At 45.3% G+C, this 22,003-nt stretch overlaps 1 long non-coding RNA gene across 1 annotated transcript in view; it reads left to right on the top strand.

Annotated features, from left to right (window-relative positions):
- The window catches only part of LOC310683343, a 34,928-nt gene extending 14,948 nt beyond the window's left edge, over window positions 1-19,980 (top strand). Inside the window, exon 2 of the long non-coding RNA XR_014514381.1 lies at window positions 19,876-19,980. This is a non-coding gene — a long non-coding RNA (uncharacterized lncRNA). The remainder of the gene's footprint in view (window positions 1-19,875) is intronic.
- Window positions 19,981-22,003: the final 2,023 nt, after the last annotated feature.

Raw genomic sequence — 22,003 nt, 5'->3', positions numbered from 1 at the left:
CCTCTTGCTCCAAGATAAGAGTAGGAACAGAAAGGTCCTTTTATGGTCAGAAGTATAGGAAGGAATACCCTTTTGTGGTTAATACCAGAGCAGGAACATATGTGATGTCAACCTGCGTACATAGGCTGATGTGGTTGGATTCCTAGGGAAGGAGGGAGAGGGTGCCTGGAGGATATATATACTGCATGAAATTTCTCATTTCTTTGGACTTCCTGGGACTGACCACGCAAGTGCCTTCTGCTATCCAGAGAGCAGAATAAACTCTTTCTTTGAACCAACCTTGGTGTCATTTGACTTCCTTCCTCGTGTCCGGGAGCAACGCAGACCCAATCGGTGTACTCCAATAAGGCTACACTTTGAACCAGTTGGAATTTCTGAGCACTTTTCGAAGGCAACACCACACAGTGTACGTTACAGTAATCCAAACTTCCTTGAGAAGTTAGATTGGCTCCCTCCTTTTTGTCCTTTCACCAGCAGATAGTCTTATTACCGTTTTTAAGGAAAGGGTTTTTGATAGTGCTGTATATTTACTCTTTGCATTTTAATAGATTTGTGTGGTTTTTTAAATTTTTTAAAACTCTATTACAGCTTAATTACTATTACAGTGGTACCTTGGGTTAAGTACTTAATTCGTTCCAGAGGTCCGTTCTTCACCTGAAACTGTGCTTAACCTGAGGTACCACTTTAGCTAATGGGGCCTCCCACTGCCTCTGCGCCACCAGAGCACGATTTCTGTTCTCATCCTGAAGCAAAGTTCTTATCCTGAGGTACTATTTCTGGGTTAGCAGAGTCTGTAACCTGAAGCATCTGTAACCTGAAGCGTATGTAACCCGAGGTACCACTGTATATATATTTTAGCTATCTGTATTTTATCCATGTCTTTTTAATTTTTTGTGAGCTGCCTTCAGTCGTCGTTCTGGAAAAAATAAAATAATAATGAGGATGAGGATGAGGATGCTTCACTGATGGTCCTTAACCCCAGTAAGACTGAGTTTTATGAACTTACCATTCTCATCCAGCTGCTGGAGAGGCTGCAACCATTGGGGCTCCTGTCGCCACATGTGGTGATATTGCCCATATCAAGCTCCATTTTCATTCATATTTCCCGAATTACGAGCCAAACAGTTTCAAAACCTACTTCCTTCGCTCCCCCCCCCTCTATTTTTCACTAGCCCTAAATTGCTGCACAAAAATCTTGCTATATTTCTCCTCGTAGCAACCAGAAATACAGTGGCAGGAGGCTGGTAATACCATCTGACTTCTCTGTTAACAACTGGTATAGGTGCATTTGGCACCTGGCTTTAATAGAAGGTTTACACACCATAGGTGCTTAGCTTAAGGTCATGCCAAACCTAATGTGTTTGACAGTCTGGTTCCCCTGTTTGACTTTTATTAATATGACAGTCAAAGGTTCTGACCAGTGGTGGACCTTGGGGACTCAAATTTCAGCAGTGCCCTGTGCAATGCCAAAATCCAGTGCCCCCTTGCTTCTCACACTCTGTTTTAAATAATAGTTGAGGCATTCCCTGCAGCTCCCCCCAAGGCTCCGTGTCCAGTGTACCTGAACCAGTTGCACTACTCTAAATCCATCTCTGGTCCAACCTCCTGATGCTCATACAGATTTCTAGACAGTCTATGCACAGTAATTCCCCTATCTGTAATGCCATCTTCTACTTACCTTTGACCCCCCCCCCCTTTTTATGCCATATTTGCTATAACAAAAAATTTGTTCATTTGTTTTTAGGTTTATTGTTTGAGTCAATAAAAAAATAATAAAACTTTGGGGGGATATATATTTGCAATTATTTCTAAATTAGCATAAATGCAAATTAGCATATGCTAATTTATGCAAATCTGTGATTTTGCATTCCAAAAGTGGATACCTTCACTCACCTCCTCAGCATTGGATCGAGCCCCTTCCCTCTAATGGGACATTTCTGAGCTGACTTAACTAATATCTGGCTCTTAAGTCTCTTGTCAGGGAAATTCATCGAGGAAACGGTGGAGATTTTCAGGCCCCATTAACTTCATATTTATGGCCTTTTCTCTCTTCGGCAATTCGGGTCAGACTCAGCCTCCTGTCAGTCTGTCATATTACCCGCTGATGAAGGGTTTCTCTCCCCTCCAATGCTGCCCGGCAACTCTCCAAAGGCCTTGGAGCCAAGCTGGCATTTCTTCACAGACCTGCATGAAAAACCATCTGTCTGGCATGTTCAGCAGGCCATGCCCGGGAGTGCTAGAGCCACTGTAAATGGGATGGAAATTATCTCCTCTCACTGGTCATTAATAAATATGACCCTCTCTTGGTCTAGCTGTGAAACAGGAGAGTAAGCATCTTACCACAGAGTGGCTCTCCGTGCATTATCTTTTTCTTTTTCTAAAATCGTTAGCCATCTTCATGTTTTCCAACTCTCCTCTAAAACAGTCTTCCTCAAGCTGGTACCTTCCAGTGGTCATGAACAACAACCCTTACCAGACTGAGTTTCAGTAGCCTAAAATATCTGGAGTACACCAAGATGTAGAAGCCTGCTCTGAAAACACAAGACAACTTGCTATTTCCCAAAACAGTCTTGTATTTCAGGTCATTACCAAAGCTAATCTTTCCAGGAGTGGTTTCCTTCATGAAAGAGGAGGCAGATGGCAGATACTAGCAAATTTGGATATTATTTATATTGACCAGGAAATATACGCAAGTCCCTCTTCATGGAAGGATTATGTGCACATTCTCCATGAAGCTTGGTGAATGTGCACAATGGTCAGTTATTATGCACATTCATATTTTGCTCTAGTAAAGGGGTTCCCAAACTGTGGTCCACAGGCCACCAGTGATACAGAAGCTTCATTCAGGCATATCTGTGCAGAATATGTATAATTTGAAAACTATAGAATTCTATGGAATTCAACTTAGAATACCATGTAAGAAATTAAAAAAGAAAGAGAGGTTGGATGACCATCGGACAGGGATTCTTTACCTATGATTCCTGCTTTCCCTGGAGTCCATGAACCACCATTTGGGAACCACTGGTCTATGTTCTTTGGATACCATTTTGAATCAAGATGGCGGACCACCAATCTGACATGACAGTGCATGAGATGAAGTAACAGGTTTTGGTCTACATTTGGGTACTGTTGGACACCATACAAAGGGACTGGATTGGCAAGCTTGCTCTCATATATCCTACCCCCCACAGATACAGGAACACCCAAAAATGGAAGGGACTCAGAGCATCATGCAGATTGACCCTCCCCCCCAACCTGCAACAATATGCTGTCCTTAATTCAAAGAAAGACTCCCAGGTTCCTTTCATCTTAACCAAGGGCCTCCTCAAGTCAAACTTAGCATTGCAGCAATCCATAGCTTGGTTTGCTTTCTTCTTTTTCAAAACCCTGACTAACATTGATCCTAGTAATTCAATCATTTGTTTCAAAGTATGAAACAATTTTTCCAGATTCAAAAATGACAAAAAAGCATGCTTATAGTTCATCAGCTGCCATGTAATCCATTACACTTGCTCCTTTGTAACAAAAATGAATTCCCCCCTTCTCCTCTCCCCTTCCACAGCCATTCAGTATTCAAAGGCAAGCTGTAAGACAATTGAAGGCTCAGAGCCTCTCCAGGTTTGTTGATTTTGGAGTCCCTTGAATTCCTGAGCATCCCAATGTTCTCTATATCTGATTATCATTATGGCTATGGAGCCTACATTTTCAGAGGCAGAAAATGGAGTTGGAGAACAACTGTTGCAACTGTGGCTGATTTGTGGAACATGTGAATGGCATAGGCTATTGACATGACTCTACCTGAGTGTCATCTCTCACTTCATAAAGCCCACTTGGTTGCTTAGTATATATCAAAGCTGGGAGACAGCTTGGACCCCTTTGGGAAGCCTTGTTTCTCTCAGGAGCCAGTTTCATCCCTCTCTGACTAATACAACTTTGGTGCTCCTGAGCTGTCGGGCTGGCTTGAATTACGCTTGCTGCTGTGTAACTGGAAATTAATGGCAAAGCATTTTACACAGCCCTCCACAGATTTTTATATTTTTTTTACCTGTAAACTCTGGAACTGTTTTATTGTGCATTGTTAGGAAGTGAAAAACGACATTCTGGCAAAGGGCAGCCTTGAAGCACCTCCAAGGACTATCATAGCTCCCAGCGTATGCCGGGAAAGGCCTTTCAGATCTCACAAATAGGTCTCAACTGTCATTGCAGCTCCAAATTTGGTTTCAGGTCTGAATGCCTGAAAGTGTTTTCTGAATTGTCAGTGGTGGCACTAGGAAAAATATTGGTTTTGGAGGAGAGGGGAAGAAGTATGTTCTGGCTGGCTGTGTCACTCCTGCATAAAAATCTGTAAAAAGCTCATTGGCCCATTGAGCTGCAGCAGTTCTACCAGTGATATAGTGATAAATTTTGAAGTACAGAAACTCATAACGACAGCCCCCCCCCCCCGCAAGTCATGAGTCCAAAAATGCAGCCAGCCCAGCCGTGTGGCTCCGTTATGAAAGGGGGCTTAATACACAGCATAATACCTAATTTACAAGGATTACCATAATTGCAATACTATGTATACTTTCTTGGGAGTAAACTTCTATTTCTGACTGCATACGCTCAACTTGTAAAAAGCTCCTGTTTATACAATAAGCCCCTCTTTACCCTAGAAAGAAATGGTGCAGAATATGTTGATCAAAGCTAGACTAGCAATTACATTGCCATGCAAGAGCTGTCCATGGTCCTGGCTCCTCAGTTCCAATCTCTAAATATGCAACCTTTGGATCTGCTGCTTCAACATGGCTCCCTTCAGAATCTCAGGGGCACAGTGGTAAATCCTGAAGTGCTGAAGTGCTGGAACTCATCATGTCAAGTCCCATATCTCTGCCCACAAGGACAGTCTAGAAAAGCAGCTGTGTTGGTACCCATACCAAACAGCAGCAGTACAGGGCACAACACCCAGTTTACTAGAATCAAAATGGCTGCAATGTTATGCATTGTTTCCTGGGAATAAGTGGTCCTTCCTTCTGGGTGAAAAAGTTCAACTGGTAAGACACACTGAGCTTTAACAAAAAAAATTGTCAGCCAGCTGAACTGCAGCCTTTAGCTTTTCATCAGGAATGCAAAAGATCTTGCAAAATAGTATTCCCATTTAAATTGCTAGCATGCCTCTGTTTGATTGCTTTCCTCATTTTCTGACTTGCTCTATGTGCATCTGCCTCAAAAAGGGATGGGCAAATATGTCAATTTTAGTTTCTCATTTTTTCCAAGCTTAAATTCAGTTTGTCACATTTCCACAACAGTTTACAATATAAATATTTTTCAAAGGCAGTGCACATTTCCCCTATTGCACATACATGTTTTTTATGCAATTTTGCTCCTCACACAACACTTCTTGCAAGCAATTTTATGACATATAATGCATTTTTGTATGCACTTTCTCCTATTATATATGCATTTCTCTATTTCTTGTTCAGGAGTGCACACTTGCCCAGTTTCAAAGCCTGGGAGGAGGCAGTCACGTGTGTCACCCTTAGGCCTTGGGGGTGGCATTTCTCCTTGCTGCCCAGCAAGCCTTCCTACCTCCCAGGTCCAGCAACTTGTCCTTCCATCAATGGAGCCATCAACTCCTTAGTAATCCCCAGCTCTATGGACTCAACCTACTCCCTGAACTGACTGGACCAGGATAGATAGAAAAAGTGAAAAGAGATTGCTGCTTGGATGGGAATGTGTTCCCAACCCATTTCAGATGGATGCCATCCATTTGTTTCTGAAAGTTGCAGTCTGCGCACTGGATAGTGGGGTCGGTGCAGCACACACACACCCCTACACTGCTATTGCCGTTGCCCTTTTTTTTGCTGTCACAAATGCTAGATCCCCAAAGAATACAGGCAAGGCAGCTGGAGGAGCTGCTGTTTCATGCTCCAGCTCCTTCCACCTCAGGCCATCCATGCTTTGGAATTCTATCAGCTCTGTAATGACTCTATTACAATGCTGAGCCATGTGCTCACAGCAGCTCCCACAGGTTGGAACACAGAAAGCCAGAAAGGAGTTTTGCAGGAGGGGAGAGAGATTGCTTCCATCTGGGCCCTTATCTGTCGGCATCCGAACTCCATCGCCTCTCTTCATGCTCTGCAGAAGGGCATTGTCCCATCAAAGAATACAGGGTTCAGTGCCAACAGGCCCTTAGCACCATTCTGGAATACTTAGGGCGGGAGATTAGCACTGCCTTTAAAATTTAGCTTCCTCACCAATGTGAAACACCCCTGCTTTGGAAGTAACCAGTCACTTCCCTTTTTAACAAACAAACAAACACACACACACACAGAGGATTAGAAGGCAAGTACTTCCAGGTCAAAGGGCCAGGATTCCAAGAATTTTTGTTACAGATTAGGGAGTGGAAATCTGTTTCATTTATAATATATAACAATGTACTTTCCATGCATCATCATTGCCACACAGAGAGACCCAATCATTTCTACCTCTGAAGAATTTTAGTTCCTGGTAGAGGGTTAACAGACTGTGGCGGCTGCAGTGGGAGAGGGGAGAGCTATGGAATGGAGTAGACTGTCTGGCATAGAACTAATAGTTATTATCTACATTAAACACCACGGCTGACAGGTCGGAATTAATTTCTGTGCGGCAAGAGATGAAAGTCCCCCATTTTTCAGGGACATCTACACCATGCAAGCTGGCTAAAGAAAAATAACTTAAACGTGATTAAAAATGATCTCCATTTTATTAAAAATAATTCTAATTTATCTCTTCCACTAGTCCTCTATTTCCTGGGAATAAATTCTGGGAACTGGGGGGAAAGGAAACCACAAGGAATCTGAGTGCATTCGCCATCTCACAATACAGTCCATCATGTTTCATAGCCAGATTACACCAGTTTGTAATGATGAAGACAGAGTCAGAGAATGCCAGCTTTCCACAACCTGGTGCCCCTCCTGTGTGCATAGTGAGTATAACTCAATAAGGTCTAGTTGTACTGAAACCCTACAGGCTAAATTCTCTTCTTTTTAATTTCCTTTTTCTCCAGCTATGTTCACACAGACATTCAGCAACCCAAATACAGTCCATCAGATCTGTGTTCTGTCTATTTACACACCACACACAGTTTCTTGACCTTTCCCTGACCATTTGTCTATGGAAAAATGATGCAGCATTAGTATCCCAATCCACTAACAGGGGCTGGGGTAATAAACAACAGTGTGACACGGCAGCTAAAAAAGACAATGCAATTCTGGGCTGCATCAATAGGAGTATAGCATCTAGATCAAGGGAAGTAATAGTGCCACTGTATTCTGCTCTGGTCAGACCTCACCTGGAGTACTGTGTCCAGTTCTGGGCACCACAGTTCAAGAAGGACACTGACAAACTGGAACGTGTCCAGAGGAAGGCAACCAAAATGGTCAAAGGCCTGGAAACGATGCCTTATGAGGAACGGTTAAGGGAGCTGGGCATGTTTAGCCTGGAGAAGAGGAGGTTAAGGGGTGATATGATAGCCATGTTCAAATATATAAAAGGATGTCACATAGAGGAGGGAGAAAGGTTGTTTTCTGCTGCTCCAGAGAAGCGGACACGGAGCAATGGATCCAAACTACAAGAAAGAAGATTCCACCTAAACATTAGGAAGAACTTCCTGACATTAAGAGCTGCTCGACAGTGGAATTTGCTGCCAAGGAGTGTGGTGGAGTCTCCTTCTTTGGAGGTCTTTAAGCAGAGGCTTGACAACCATATGTCAGGAGTGCTCTGATGGTGTTTCCTGCTTGGCAGGGGGTTGGACTCAATGGCCCTTGTGGTCTCTTCCAACTCTATGATTCTATGATTCTAAACACCCCATTGGCAAAATCCAATGCAATTCTGGGGTATTTTATTTCACATGTGGTTTTTCATTTCCAGAATGACAACATTAAGGCTGAAATTTGGGGGTGTCGTACAGGTGGCAATTTGGGACTGCCTTGTGTGTAAACTTCACAATGGAGGACTACCCTGTAGGTCTACTTGTGTGTAACCTGCATAATGAAAGGTGTGCCTGGGGTAAGTTTTTCACTCCAGAAAACTGGTTGGAGGTTAAAGGTTGAATCATCAGCTCTCTTTTTTGCTGAGTTAATGCAGAAAGACAAAGATGTATTTATCTCACTCTCCCTTCAATGCAAGAGTATAACCCATGGGCAGGGGGAATGAAGCTTCTAATAAACTGCTACTGGCAACCCAATTGAAGCACCCATCACAGGCTTGGGAATGGCACAAATGGAAAGATAAGCAACAGCACAGAGAGGCCAGCTGAATGCAGTAGCAAGTGGCTGCTTCTAGCCAGACATACACACCTCCTCCATTCTCTCTCTCTCTCTCTCTCTCTGTCTGTGTGTGTGTGTGTGTGTGATTGTAGCTCTGGGCCATTTGCAAAACAGAACACTCCATCACAAACAACAAAGTAATGAGATGGGGCAGGGAGTTGCATTTTGTGGTGCATCAGTATCTGGTGTTTTTGTTTCTTGCTTTAACTGATTGATTTAGTAGATTCCTAGAGCTGTTTGCCTGGCATCAGAGCAAAAATGAGTGTTCTTTGTTTCTCTGCACTCTCAGAGTGTGTGTCTGCCACTTTATACATAGATGCCAACTCCCTGGGGCCCTGGGTGCCCGAGTATTCACAAAATTCCCCATGCAGGGCCTGGGCACCCACAGATTTCAGTGCCAGGGACATGCACACTGCATGGCACCCATGCCCCCAGGCACCCACAGTTGCAGGGCCAAGTTGGCACTCCTGCCACCCACCCACAAGTGAACATTACAGCCACCAAGTCCTAGCATTCAAAACAGTACTTTGTCGGGTCTTGTTTGCCTGAGACCTTGCTTGGTGGGTTTATTTGGGTGTGTTAGAAAGGGAGAAACAATGTTGATATTTTGCAGATAATAATAATAATAATAATAAAATAATAATTTATTATTTATACCCTGCTCATCTGGCTGGGTTTCCCCAGCCACTCTGGGCGGCTTCCAACAAAACACTAAAATACAATAACCTATTAAACATTAAAAGCTTCCCTAAACAGGGCTGCCTTCAGATGTCTTCCAAAAGTTTGGTAGTTATTTTTCTCTTTGACATCTTGTGGGAGGGCATTCCACAGGACGGGCGCCACTACCAAAAAGGCCCTCTGCCTGGTTCCCTGTAACTTGGCTTCTCGCAGTGAGGGAACCGCCAGAAGGCCCTCGGCGCTGGACCTCAGTGTCCGGGCAGAACGATGGAGGTGAAGACGCTCCTTCAGGTATAGAGGACTGAGGCTATTTAGGGCTTTAAGGTCAGCACAAACACTTTGAATTGTGTTCGGAAACGTACTGGGAGCCAGTGTAGGTCTTTCAAGACCGGTGTTATATGGTCTCGGCGGCTGCTCCCAGTCACCACTCTAGCTGCCACATTCTGGATTAGTTGTAGTTTCCGGGTCACCTTCAAAGGTAGCCCCACGTAGAGCGCATTGCAGTAGTCCAAGCGGGAGATAACCAGAGCATGCACCAACTCTGGCAAGACAGTCTGCGGGCAGGTAGGGTCTCAGCCTGCGTACCAGATGGAGCTGATAAACAGCTGCCCTGGACACAGAATTGACCTGCGCCTCCATGGACAGCTGTGAGTCCAGAATGTCTGCCGCTTTATACATAGCACCCACCATGGGTGCCAACTCCCTGGGGCCCTAGGTGCCCAAGCACTCACAAAATTGCATTTGGAAAGAAATGCATTTGGAGAGAAAAAAGGGGGTTTCCTCAGGAGTGCCCAATTGATGTCCAGAGCTCTGATGGGACTGTTAGCTAGTGGGGGCAACTGAGGCAATTCTCTATGCCAAACCTGCACCCAAAAGTGAGGGCAGGAGCACCCCTGCCTTCATGGCATGGGAGTGAGGAATTGAGGGCACTTCAGTGCTGTGCAAGTAGATGCTTGCTGAAAGTATTGCTCTGCTATGGGTGCAGCTGCTGACATTAGCACCCATTCATCCATCCATCAATTCAAGCAGCTGTGAACTTGCACAAGGCGACCCCACCTCCACTGCCCCCTTCTCAGTGCCAAAAGGCAGGGATTTTGCCCTTTCCTAGGAACATAAGAGGAGACTGACTCCTGCATCAGGTCCAGCATCCTGTTCTCATAATGGACAGCCAGATGTGCCGCTGAGAAACCTGAAAGCAGGACATGATCAAAACAGCCCTCTCCTCGCTTGTGTTCCCCAGCAACAGAGTGTACAGAGACATACTGCCTCTGATACTGAAGGTAGAACACAGGCACAATAGCAAGCTGCCATTGATAGTCTTATCCTTCCAATCTCTCCTTCCTCTGTTACCATGGTGCATCCACCAGTAACTTCACCTTCAAGGCTGGCGCAAGACAATTTGCTGCCAGAGACGAAAGGCAAAATGGCAGTCCCTCCCCGTTGCACATACGGAAGACAACTAAACTAGCAGTTGGATTCAGGGCAGCATCCTCTGCCACACGTGAGGCCGTGGGACAGATTAGAGGGACCAGGAGAGGCAATGGCTGGGGGTTTCAGGAGGAATAATCCCCTGAGGTGGTTTCCTCCCTCAGCCTAATGGTAGGGCCGTCCTTACTGTTCCCTTTGTGAACTGCCCAAGTGACCTCTCTCCTCTTAACAAAGTCATTCACATTTGGTAAAAACCACAATCAACAGACCGTCCTCTCAGCCAAAGGTGGCTCAGAGTCTCTTGGGGCCACTGCTTTGGTTGCTTTCTAGCATCCCATTGGCTGGGCTGGGATGCAAATTGACTGCACTGACGGGACCCATGCAGAGCCCTCTTCTCCTGCCGTTCCCCATCTGCAGCCTTCCACAATTGATGGCGCCAATAAACTGAACTGGCAATGAAAAAACAGGCCTGTCTCCCTCAATTAGTGGTGTGGGACTGAGATTCCACTGGAGCAAACTGTCGGGGACAGGGCGATCGATAGTGACATGCAGGAGCATCTGGGCATCTTCAGGAGTCTGACAGTGACTTCAGCATGAGCTCTGTCCCTCCCTCCCCCCCCCCCTCCTTTCTCAGTCCTTGGTGACCCAAAATCAAAAAGCAGAAGCTGTTTGCAAAACAGGAGGACTGTGAAACTGGACTTCAGCTTTCGTCAAAAACTGACAAAGTGGATCAATTCTTTGTTTTTCTCCTTTCTCTTATTTCTTTGCAATCCTATGTCTGGGCCTTTATTATGGTCCAGAGATTGTAAACTCATAGGGGAGATAGAGGGTTGATTGAGGACTCTGGGTGAGAGAAAGGGAAAATTTGGTATCCCAGGATGAGCGGCTGGGAGGAGAAAGGAAAGATCCCAGGTGAGAGCTGGGAGGAGCTATTGTGCTCTGTGGATGCTAAGGGCCAAGAATTACTTTTACGAGAGGACTTCATATTTTACTTATTTGATTTGTATCTTCTGTAGTTGCAATTTTACTGTATTATGGGAAAATTATTATTAATAATAATAATAACAACAACAACATCTTGCAAATTATTCCCTTGTCAAATATTCACCACATAGCCTGTGAACGTTCATCTTTTTGCTGAATATCATTTCAAGATCATCTGATGTGCAGATCTATTGGGAAACTATTAGACATGGACAGATTTTTCTCTTTTATTAAGTCTGGAAATTCATGTAGCTTTCCCTAACACAATGCAGTTTTGTACATCATTTTCACTAACATATGCATTCGCTATTCAGAGAAATTTGCATTTCAAAAGGCAGTTGTGTTTCAGTTCCCTTATCTATTTGGAAAGTGTGAATTAGGTAGTTTTGCATTAAAATTTGAACAAAATTAATTGCTTCATCATCCCCACATGGCTGTTTGATTCCTGTAAAGGGGCTATGGGTACCAGCACAAAATGGCTGCCATAGGAAGCAGAAAAAGAGGAGAGGTGAAAATATTCCATACCAGTGAGTAATGTCGCAGAAAAATGACTGTCTCCTCACTATTATCTTTTAGGAGAAATTTAATATTATTCGCATTTACCCAGGCATTTGATGGTTGAAAGTTCTGTCCCTAGCATTCCTGAAATTATTAGTCTGAGAGTAGGTGGTTGCTTTTAGGAGTTTTTAACTGTTTTTAGAAGATTGTTACTAGCTGCTTTCTAGCCATTTTAATTGTATTGTTCTAGCATTCACATGTTTTCCATCTTATGGTCCTTTGGAGGAAAGTGTGAGATATAAGTTTAATAAATGATATAATATAAATTAGAAGAATTGCTGGGCTACATCAGACCAAGGACCCATCTGGTCCAGCAGGATCCAGCCAGGATGCTTCTGGGAATGTCACAAGATGCAGTTGCTATTTACCATTGTCTGCCCCCAACATCCAGCAATCATAATGGCACATTGTCTCCAATCATGTGGGGGGTTCATCTGATTAAAGCATTTCCCCTCAGCACATCCCAGTGCAAAGAGAAGCCATGCCAGATGAATTTCTGCCTGTTGTGCGGCTATTAATAAAAGCTATTAGTCAGACTGCCAGAGTGTTGGACTAGCATATGGGAGGCCTGGATTCAAATCTCCATTCATCCATGAGTAACCTTGGGGCCAGTCACAGCCTCAGACTAACCTACCTCACAGGGATTAGGATAAAATGGAGAGCAGGGAGAAGATTGTATGCCACCTTGAGCTTCTTGGAGGAAAGTTGGGATAAAAATGTAATTAATAGATAATAATATAATGCTTCCTATAATACCATTAGGACAGTGTGGCCCACTCTTTCTCTGATTGAAAAATAGGGTGTCACACCCACTGTCCCCCTCAGCTATGTGGTTCTCTGGCCCCACCCTCAGATCCACCTCAGCTTCTGTGTAACAACTCACCTCTTTCTCTAAGGCAGTGGTTCTCAACATGTGGGTCCCCAGATGTTGTTGGACTACAACTCCCATCATCCCTGAGCTCTGGACTTGCTAGCTAGGGGTGATGGGAGTTGTAGTTCAACAACATTTGGGGACCCACAGCTTGAGAAAGGCTTCTCTAAGGTGTGCAGCCCTCATCTCAGTTGCCGCTTGGTCTTTTAAACTCTCTCTGTCTGCTGCCACTGCAGATACCAAGTAGCTGAATGATTCTCACCTCTAGCATAGCTAGTCTGGTGGCACATGTGTACAAGGCAACATTTTTTAAATTTTACTCTTAAAAAACTATTGATTTTCAAGTATAACAAAATTAAGAAAACAACAATAACAGTTATTTCCAACCCAGCCCCTCTCCAAAGTACAGAGATAGCATTAAAGAATAATTTGATTCATTTGAATCAAGGTTTAAAGTAATGCCATACAACAAGACTAGATCAAACAAAAGTGTCGTTCCACAGTGTCCCGTGAGGAGCTGGGGATTTCATTGGTAACAAAAGGAATGAAAGGTTTTATGATAATTCAGTGCAGAGAAGTATGTACTTTCAGTTATGTACAGGCAGCTTCTCACCCTTTTTTGAACACCTTTGTGGAGGGTTTCCTCAGCCTCCTCTCCTATCCCCCCTCCTTGGGAGTCCTCTGGGCAGCCACTGCTGCTGCTCCTGATCTGAGCTGCACACACACCCCAAGGAGAGGTGCCCCACAAGGGCCTGGGAAGAGGATACCCCCAGCCTTAGTGGCCCAATGGAGACTGGCCAAAGGTGAACGTTAGGCCAGCACCTTACCTTGGGAGACAGCAGTGGCGGCAGCAGGCGCCACTGGGCCTGCATGGTGGAAATGCTCCCCTTCAGCACTGGGCACTCAGCTCCCAGGCAGGCCTTGCACACAGCAAGCAAAATAAATGCCAGTGCAGCACCTGCCTGCCTGCCTGCCCAGGCTCCCACTAGTCTGTCCATTCCCAACAGCAAGGGCTGGTGAACTGGCTGGCTGGGCTCCTTCACCCACTTGCTTGCTTACACCAAGGGCACCTCAGCTCCTGGCAACCAGCACCCCCTGACCAGCCCCAGAGGCACCATTCACCTGAAGAGCTTGTAGCCAGGGCCTGCTGCAAAAAAAGAAGCTCACAAGCCTTTGGGAGGCAGAGACATGAGAGGGCATAAGAGGAAGGAGGGAAGGAAAGAGGGACAGAGTCCAGTGTTGCCCACAGCACCCCTGACCATAATTCAAGGTACCCCAGGGTGCCACGGCACACTGGTTGAAAGCCACTGACCTAAGCTAATTCCTCCCTCACCATTTATCCCTAAACCATAACCAAGAACAACACTGACCCTATTCTGTCTCACTAACCCTGCCACAACCCTCCAAACACCCTCTCACACATCCAACTTCCACCCCCATCAGTGTTCAAACCCCCTTCCAAAACTCTCATCCAATCACCATTCACTTCCAAGCTTCCAAGCACACTTTCTCCTGCGCCCATCCAATTACCCCAATTCACATAATGGAATTACCTACACACCTAACACAATACATAATGTCTCACACTAGTTTGTCGTAAAAAACCCTAATATTTGCAAAATACTGTTTGCATACTGTGTACATCAGAACATCACATGGGGATGGAAGGATCGGTCCATTTCACTTCTCTCTGTTTTCTCATTTTTCCAAACTTAAATTCAGTTCTGCATATTTCTGCCCCTGTTTGTGATACTCAATTTTTAAATGTGCCTGGTGTGTATTAACTTTTAGGCACACTTTTCTGTAATATATGCACTTTTGGAAACATTGGTTGGTTGGAGAAGTGCACCACAATATTTGGGTATGTGTGAATTTTGAAGAATGTCTGGATTTCAGTTTGCATTGTTTCGGAAAATGCAAATTTGATAGATTTGCCTTGAAATATGGTGACATCATCCCAGGTGATATCAGGGTGGGTCAGGGAAGGCGTTAGAACCATCATATCCCCAAACTCCTCCTTCTCTGGGCACGCACTTGGAATGGGGCAGTGGAGTATACCAGCCCAGGAGCTGATATATTCACCTATCCATGCCCCCCACTCCACCCCACAGTCAAACAAGTGCCTGCATAATCTCGGCAAGACCTTGGATGTGGTGGAAGAATCACTAGGGAGTCACATTTCAGTCACACAAAAGTCAGTTTTCCACACATATTCAGACCTCCATCCATCCCAGCAACAAAAGGCCTCATCACAGACAGGTCAATGGCTCATCTCAGCCAAACAAAAGTGCTTGAGGAGTTGTGCAACAAAGAAGGAGCCAGTGAGAGGTGTGGCCCAAGGAAGGGTGTGGCCTAGTGAGAGCCCCCACAAAGCTGATTAGAGGCGTATTTGGCCCCCATGACTTCTTGTTCCCCATCCTGTCTTACAACACCCCCGTAAGGTAGACTGATATTGTTCTCCCATTCTCACAGAGCCAAGAGACTGTCTGGCCTCAAGAAGAGGTGCTCTGTTTGGAATAAAAGGTGGCAATTTTATTTCTGTGGCTCAAGTGGGGAGGAAAGGGCTGGCAGGTAGCAGCCCTTTGCTTCCCTCCCCTTTAGGGCAAATATTTCACAAACCAGGGAGACAGGTCGCAGAATGATATTTGAAGGCTGCACACTGGTCAATAGAAATGCAGTTTTCTTCCACTGAAGGCAAAGGCCCCTGGAAAAGGTCATCCCGCTGGATAGCTTTAGAGTTTATTGACTTGGGCTTCAAACAGCAAAATAATTGAAAGGCTTAATACATCAAATCAATACAAGGTAGGGAAAAGAGGGGGCAGAACAGGGACAGAAGAGGGACAGGGAGACCGAGATGACAGCTGGTGAGTTTAGTGGCTTCTTGCCCAAAGGAAGGCTGGAGAAAAAAATCCTCGGAATACTTTCAGTTTCTTGGAGGCAGAAATTTTGGCATGTGGCAAATCCTAGAGGCATGGGCCTGTTGCAGCAAAACCCACAAAGGGTTTTGTGGCTTACAGACTGGACACATTTGTGGGAAGGGTCATAGCTCACTGGTAGAGCATTTGCTTTGCATACAGAAGGTCCCAGGTTCAATCCCTCTTGGGGCTGGGAGAGAACCCTGCCTAAAACCCTGGAGAGCCACTGCCAGTCAGAATGGACAATACTGAGCTTGATGGAGGATTGGTCTAACTCTGTATAAGGCAGCTTCCTTTGTTCCTATTGTGGCAGAAACATATATGCACTAGAGGCAGCTTCTTCAGGTGCGTGAAACATTGGCCTTGATTTGCAGATATATATGTGCACACATGCCTGCACACCCACACGCAGGCAAAGAGAAACAATAGTGGGATCAGGAGCACAAAAGCAACAAAAGGAGCTGGAAAGAATGTCTGAGACATTTCTCTGCAAAACGTTTCCACCTTTTGAAACGGGGCGACTTGGATTTCCTTAACCTTTTGCCCTACATTCACTGGGTATATTTTTATATCCAAGAAGAACACTTCATGAATTTGACAATGTGAGCTATCAGCCATAAAAGCTAATGCGGCAATACATTTGTTAGGTCTACAAGGTGCCAAATAAATATTAGATGGATTGACATTAATCTGGAGGTGTCCCTGGGACCTGCCCTCTTTTCCTGAATGACAGGAGGTTTTGAGGCAGGATTGTGATGGTCTCATGGCCATCCAGATGTGGTTGAACTACAACTTACATCAACCTTCACCACTCTCCATGCTGACTGGACCACTCACTCCTGCTGTTGCGAACTGTGCTAGAGGGTGGGGTCCTCCCTCACCAGGCCCTTGGTTTCAAAAACTATGTTAGAAAGAAGGAAGAGGACCCTCTGTTCTGGAGGTGATGGCATTCGCTGGTCCCCTGTGGACCTTAACTGTCACACTGGCCTGACAAGAAGCCAGCAGATGCCACCTGGGCCTCTAAAGGCTTCCCTCTGTGCCCCCATCCCAACATGCTTGGGCAACAACTACTAGCTACATCACAGGTTATCAGGTTATTTCTTGCAGGCCCACCAAAGCCTATTAAAAGAACCAGATAGCAATAGGGATGGATGTCTGAGTTTGCTTGCTCTCCTCTTCCCTCCCTGTCCCTTTTTCCCTTTGTGCCTTTTTCTTCTTCTTTTTTAAGGCTGTAAGCCTGAGGGCAGAGGTTGTAAGCCTCCCTGGCTGAAAATAAATGAGTAAACTATGTTGTCTTAAGGGACGCGGGTGGCGCTATGGGTAAAACCTCAGCGCCTAGGACTTGCCGATCGTATGGTCGGCGGTTCGAATCCCCGCGGCGGGGTGCGCTCCCGTCGTTCGGTCCCAGCGCCTGCCAACCTAACAGTTCGAAAGCACCTCCAGGTGCAAGTAGATAAATAGGGACCGCTTATCAGCGGGAAGGTAAACGGCATTCCATGTGCTGCGCTGGCTCGCCAGATGCAGCTTATCACGCTGGCCATGTGACCCGGAAGTGTCTGCGGACAACGCTGGCTCCCGGCCTCTAGAGTGAGATGAGCGCACAACCCTAGAGTCTGGCAAGACTGGCCCGTACGGGCAGGGGTACCTTTACCTTATGTTGTCTTTACTGCAACTCCATGCTCTGCTAACCAGACCTGATGCAAAACTCTGCAAAACTCTGGTTGAGGGAAGAGGCAAAATAGACACCTGAGGGGTGGAGGCAATTGACAACTGCACCTCTGTGAGCCACACATTGCTGTGACTTGCATGCTGAAGTCGACCTCTAGTCAGGACTTCTTTTTTATTTGTTGTTTTTTTAAAAAAAAAAGATTAAGTGAAAAACAGGTACAAAAACATGAACAGCAGTTGACATACATCAAGTCGCTGAATGAGCCATTTGAAAAGGAAGATCAAAGAAAAGATCAAGGCTGTGAACAAAAGAAAAGCAGGTCAGAGGCAAGGGCAAGATGACAAGGACAAAGGAAAATTATACAGAAAACAACAGGAGGATGAAAGTCTGTTCAGGCCAAGGAGAGAAGCCAAGTGGACAAGGACATCAAAAAGAAATTACATGCCTCTCCAATAAACTCACTTTTAGGCAAAATTAAAGGTCTGAGATGTTGTACAGGAAGGAACAAAAGAAGCTTCCTATAAGGAGTCAAAACCATCAGTCCTCCAAGCTCAGTATTGTCTCCACTGACTGCAGTGGCTCTCCAGAGTTTCAGGCAAGGCTCTCTCCTAGCCCTACCGGGAGATGCCATTGAGGACGGAACTTGGGACCTTCTGCATATATATATATATATATATATATATATATGGGACGTGGGTGGCGCTGTGGGTTAAACCACAGAGCCTGTTGTTGTTGTTTAGTCGTTCAGTCGTGTCCGACTCTTCGTGACCCCATGGACCAGAGCACGCCAGGCACTCCTGTCTTCCACTGCTACCCACAGTTTGGTCAGATTCATGTTTGTAGCTTCGAGAACACTGTCTAACCATCTCGTCCTCTGTCGTCCCCTTCTCCTTGTGCCCTCCATCTTTCCCAACATCAGGGTCTTTTCCAGGGAGTCTTCTCTTCTCATGAGGTGGCCAAAGTATTGGAGCCTCAGCTTCAGGATCTGTCCTTCCAGTGAGCACTCAGGGCTGATTTCCTTAAGAATGGATGTGTTTGATCTTCTTGCAGTCCATGGGACTCTCAAGAGTCTCCTCCAGCACCAAAAGCGTCAATTCTTCAGCGATCAGCCTTCTTTATGGTCCAGACCACAGAGCCTAGGACTTGCCAATCAGAAGGTCGGCGGTTCGAATCCCCGCGACAGGGTGAGCTCCCGTTGCTCGGTCCCAGCTCCTGCCCACCTAGCAGTTCGAAAGCATGTCAAAGTACAAGTAGATAAATAGGTACCACTCTGGCAGGAAGGTAAACGGCGTTTCCATGCGCTGCTCTGGTTCGCCAGAAGCGGCTTAGTCATGCTGGCCACATGACCCAGAAGCAGTATGCCGGCTCCTCAGCTAATAAAGCAAGATGAGCGCTGCAACCCCAGAGTTGGCCACAACTGGACCTAATGGTCAGGGGTCCCTTTACTTTTACCTTTATATATATATATATATATATTATTTATTAAGTTTCCATTTTATCACATTTAAACAAATCCTTATTATACTTATTACATATTTGCTCAATCGAGCTTTGCCTTCCCTCCCTACCTTCTCATGGTTTCCATAATTCATTATTACTTCATAGCATTTATACATTTTCCCATTTACGTTATACATTTTCCCATTTCCCATTAATCACAAATTTTTAAATAAATATAAAAAGGTACAAATCCTTAACATTGCAAGTTTCCTTACAACAACCATGCTAGTGTTGTTAATTGTTTACAATTTTCCTTCAGATATTGTACAAATTTACTCCAGTCTTTTTGGAAAGCTTGATCACGCTGGTTTTGGGTTTTCCCAGTCAGCCTTGCCAATTCTGCATAATCCATCATCTTTGTCTGCCACTCTTCTAGCGATGGAATTTCCTGTTGCTTCCATTTTTGGACTAAAAGAGTTCTTGCTGCTGTTGTCGCATACATAAACAGTTTTATATCTCTCTTTGGGATCTCATTCCCTGCTATACCTAACAGAAATGCCTCTGGTTTTTTCACAAATGTATTTTTAACCATTTTCTTTATCTCATTATATATCATTTCCCAGTAAGCTTTTACCTTACTACAAGTCCACCACATGTGAAAAAAAATTTGGGGACCTTCTGCATATAAGGCAGATGCTCTGCCACTGATCTACGGCCCCTCCCTATATGCAGCAAAGTCTTCTGGCTTGGCAACATCCCTGAGGACTTTGAGGTGGTGCATAAGTTTTTCATCTTTCCCTAATGATAAATGAAGCATCTTTCCAACCGGAGATGATGATTAGCCTCGCATTGACTAGTAGGTAAATAATAAGGGGTTTCAAAGGGGAAACATCTGGAAGGCACCAGGTTGGGGGTGTTGTCAGAATTTTAGTTGGTGGCCTCTTGAACCATCACCTCCACGAATACTCTGCTCTAAATGTGGCGCACACCTTCCTAATCAGAGAGACAATAGATCTAACATATGTCCCTGCCTTATTTGCTTCTCAGGGTATTCTGAAATCCATTTCCAGGAGAGAGCACAATATGAAGATGAGAAGAATTGTCCACCCCCTCAGTGCAGCTGAGATGTTATTAAACCCCACACAGCTGCTTCTTGGTCTGGTTTTTTTGAAGTTCCTGTGTACCTGCATGTTTGTATACACAGGCACACCAAAGAGCCGTTGCTCGGTCATTTTATGAGTGTTAATTACACGACTCTTCTATTTGCTGGATTACATTGTCGTTGCTCTTAATTCGTGCGGCTTGCCGCAGGTGCTGGATGGTATTATTAACTTTTTAATGTGGCACATTAACAGCTCTGCAAGTTTGTTTTCCTCACTGTTGATGGATATTTAATTGGTGAGCTGTTGCTAGAGTGGAAAGGAGGGGTATCGAGTAGGAATTCAGTGCATTGTTGAATATGTCTGCTGAAACTTGCCAAATATCTTAAATAAGCATGAGAACATCAGTGCTTACCAAAGCTTTCTGTGATAGAGCGGTGGAACACCTACCTTTGGGCTGTTTGTGGAGGGAGGGACATGCTTCAGAAATTTGAGGCGGGAGGGTTATGCCTTGACCCATTGCCAGGAAATCTCAGCTTAAGCTCCTGGGTAGGCTGCAAGGGTGGGCAATGAAAACACCACCCCAGCAAAAGAGATCTCTGCACTTTGATCTGTGCCTGCCCTCCCCCATTCAGGGCTGGCTCTACCATTAGACAGAGTGAGGAGGAGGCCTCAGGAGGGAGATGCTGGGAGGCAGGCAGGAGCAGTGGAGTATTGGGAACAGGACCATGTACACCTTATAGCCTGCCCTGCTGCCCAAAACTGGAATGGCGCCCTCAGGTGCAGTAGATGATGCTGTCTCCTTGCCAGTGTTGAATTATGAGTCAACAACTACAGTACTCTGGTTGCATTCAGGTGAGGCCGCCATCTTGTCCTCAGTCTGAGGCAGCAAAGTGTGTCCTGCCCACATTCTGGGGATACTCATGGAGACAGTGACAGTGGAACAGACTCCCTTAGGAAGTTGTGGACTCTCCTTCCTTGGAGGTTTTTAAGCAGAGGTTGGATGGCCATCTGTCATGGATGCTTTAGTCGAGATTCCTGAACTGCAGGGGGTTGGACTAGATGACTCATGGGGCACCTTCAAAATCTATGATTCTATTGTCCTATGACGGCTATGATTCTATGGCTACTAGCCATGATGGCTATGCCCTGCCTACATAGTCAGAGGTAATAATGCTTCTGTAAACCAGTTGCAGGAAACCGAAGGAGGGGAGAGTGTTCTGGGGCTCAGAGCCTACTTGTGTGTTTCCCACAGGCATCTGGTTGGCCACTGTAAAGGCAGGATGCTGGTCTGATCCAGCAGGGCTCTTCTTATGTTCCTATGGCTGATGCATTCATATTCACACCCCCTTGAATACAATGTAGCACAGATAAACATCATTCTCACTCCCATGTGTGTTGAGGTACACAACCATTGGTTCCTCTCTACAGCACATGATTTGCATACAGATATCTTTCCTTGGACTTGAGCAAGATGATTTTGGGTTGGAAGGGCAATGGGCTGACGTATTCCATTTCTCTCCCCACCCCCGCCACCCAGTTCAAAAAGGGGGCAATTTTACAAGGGTTCCATTGGCCCCTAGTGACATCATTACAGAGGCACAATAGATTGGCAATGTGACAAAAAACATGCTGGTCATCCCTGATTGTCTAGGATCGTGTTTAACACACACCCAAGGTAAACAACAACAACAACAACGTTTTTAAAATGACACTGAAGCTACTGACACAGGGGGGTCAGCAAAGAGAACTGAATGGGCACCAAAAAATGTAAACGGGAGATATTTGAGATCTTCCAGGGCTCCTTTTATGCCAAAAGGGTTCTCACACACACCAAATTATTCATCATGGAATTATTCACAAATCCCTCTCAGTCCAAGTTCTCAGGGGTCGCTGTAAGGTTGAAGCCAGCTTGGGTGGTTTCAGGTCTGAATTTTATTGCAGTTTGTTGGGGCTGCTAGGACTTACAGTCCAAAACGTCTGGAGGACACCAGGTTATCAGAGGCAGCTTTTGAGAATCTTCACCCAGGTTCACCCCCTAGACTCGAGATGAACAGACAGCTCAGCTCTTTTTG

Source organism: Podarcis tiliguerta (genome assembly GCF_965153285.1).
Source record: "Podarcis tiliguerta genome assembly, chromosome: 8".
Lineage (NCBI taxonomy): Eukaryota > Metazoa > Chordata > Lepidosauria > Squamata > Lacertidae > Podarcis > Podarcis tiliguerta.
This window is presented reverse-complemented; position numbering and strand designations above follow the sequence as displayed.